This window comes from Dipteris shenzhenensis, chromosome 29 (assembly GCF_047967505.1).
Source record: "Dipteris shenzhenensis isolate YYH24624 ecotype China chromosome 29, Dip_SZ_1.0, whole genome shotgun sequence".
In the NCBI taxonomy this organism is placed as follows: Eukaryota; Viridiplantae; Streptophyta; class Polypodiopsida; order Gleicheniales; family Dipteridaceae; genus Dipteris; species Dipteris shenzhenensis.
In genome coordinates this window covers 8,730,980-8,733,577 of record NC_141624.1, presented here as the reverse complement: position 1 = coordinate 8,733,577, position 2,598 = coordinate 8,730,980, and positions in this window count along the sequence as shown.

Sequence of the window (2,598 nt, the reverse complement as noted above, 5' to 3'; positions counted from 1 at the left end):
GAGGCTTCCTCCCACCATCAAGCATTCATTTAGTAGTATTGCATCAGCCTTTAACTGTATGAGATTTGCATGCACTGAGAGATAGAACACATTCTTCTTGTCTTCATCCATTTGTTGGCATAGATCTCAGAGAGTCTTTGTGCTCACTGGCCTGGTCTAATCAAGACCAGATACTGCATGTAACATCTTGATTTGCAAGTGTTTCCACGATATGCATATTCTTCCTTCAAGGTGATCCTCTTGCTGAAGGACTACAACAAGCTCTTGGTATAATGTAGTGATGCCCTAGAGCAAAAGAACTTGTGCTGACCCCTCCACATCATCATCAGCTTGACCTAGTAGATGAAGTTCCAACAGGGAAATTATTGCCTTTTGATTTTGCCACTCTATGCACTTTTCTTTATACTTACCTAGTGTTGAGGTGCCTGCAAGCTTTAGACTATTGAATTGTTGAGCTGCTTTACTTCCTATACTGACCTTGAGTGTGGTTCAGTATGCCCACAAGGTTGCATTTAGTTTCTCTGCCTAATCAGAATGCTTTGGTTCTACTACCTTGGTGAGGAAAATGCATTATATTTTGTTTGTGGATTTGGCTTGTCCATTCCCTTAGGGGTAGTAAGGTGTGCTCTTTCTATGGATCACCATAAAGCTAGACAAGAGTTCTTGGATGACCTCATTTATGTCACTTTTAAAGTGTTGTTTAAGGTAGTTTTGCCAGCGAAACTACCTTGGGAGACCTACTTCAAAGAGGTTTTGCTAGTGAAACTACCTTGGATGGGTTGCTTCAATGAGTTTTCTTTGGAGAAACCCTTTCATGAAGTAGGTTGAAGAGGGTTTTCAATGTCACCCCCCTATTAAGTGAAAGTTGTAAGAAGGATCATAAGGGAATTTTCATAGAGAAATCTCCTCTACATGCGGGTTTCTTCAAAAGCCATCCCGTTATGTTATTCACCATCCCCAAATATTTATCTAAAGATTTGTGTATGAAATGGGCATTCCTATAATACTTTGCATATTTCTAAAGTGAAACTATGTTTTCTTCCAATCCATTTTTGCCATACTTTTACATAGTTAGAAGCTTTTTTTTTTCCTTCGTTCAGAAGATTTTGCTCAAAAAATGGTCATCCCCAAATTTGTGGCTATCATCTTGGATGTTTATAGACAATATATGCTGTGCTCATTTATCAAATCATTAGGTACCAAACCAAAAACTCTTGGCCACGTCTTGTCTTCCTATTTGATAATTTATCCTTGAATTTGATATCATTTAGTGAAGTATAATTTCTTGTGGCAATGATCACATTTCTTTTTCCCTATTATGAGCTTTCAATAGACATTTTAATATAGAAATGCAAGAGAATACTTCATCTTCACTTTCTATCCTTGATGTCTACTAACATTGATAAGAAAAAAGGGCTTCAAATGGAACCCCCTTGGCTAATTCTTGAAAGTTGTAGTGATCATTACAACATAAAGACATGCATTCTATTATCAATGTGTAGGACTAATATACTCTTGCTAGCCATAATTTAATGGTTCTATTTGACCTTTTACTTAGAGGTAGAGGTGAGAAAGCCTATAAAATTATTGTTTGACATTTAATAATTTGCAATGTCTATATACATCAATTCATACATATATTTTAGATCTTGTCTTCATTTGACAACAAAACTTAGAACCTCCTTGAATGAGAATGCCTTGGTACTTCAGAGCTTTTGCTACAACAACTATCCAAATTGAGTGGTGCAATTGCCTAACATGTTTTTGTAAACATAGTTTTGTATCTTATCTTAATTTGACAATCAAACTTAGGACCTCCTCGAATGAACATGGCTTGATTTAGAAGAAGTTTTGTTGCATAAACTACCTAATTGATTGTATTGGTTGTGCGAATGCCTAATGGGTGATAAGAATTGACCATTACAATGATATAAATATTTTCAATTTTGTACGTGGAAAAAGACCAATAATGGCATGAGCAATTAGCTCAAAGGCTTTTGAACTAGGACAGAAGAGGAGAATGCATCACATCCCGTGGGAGCCCCTGAAGGCCCCCAAAGGCCTTGGCATGCTTGGCCTCCCAGATGTCCGAACTCAAAAATGCTCCTTGGTTTGCAAGTGGCTCTTACGACTCTTCCAAGGGGCCGCCTTGTGGACTGACATCATCAAATCCTTCATTGAGAAAGGTAGAGGCATCAGAAGCAATAGATAGAAAGGCCTGTCATTGTATGAGTGTCTATGCTCAAGGTTCCCACTTTGCATTATGGGATCGGCAGGCATGGCCAGAGTGTGGAAGGAGATGATCAACCTTCTCTAGTAGGCCGATATAGTCCATCATGCTATTTTGTCGAGCATTAATAATAGATCTTGTTTTTTCATAGCAAGTCCTAAATTTGCTGAGGGGTGTTAACCCTATGGCAACAAGGGCGGGAAGTTTAGCCTAGGACAACAACAATGAGAGCATTGTGTGTGTAGAGTAGCGGCAAATCTCTGCTTGTAATATCTTGAGCCTAAAAGATGGTATGATGAATCTTAAAGGATGAGGATAGCCAAAATCCTCTCTAGAAAAGATCTAATCGCACTAGCAAAATCAAGATA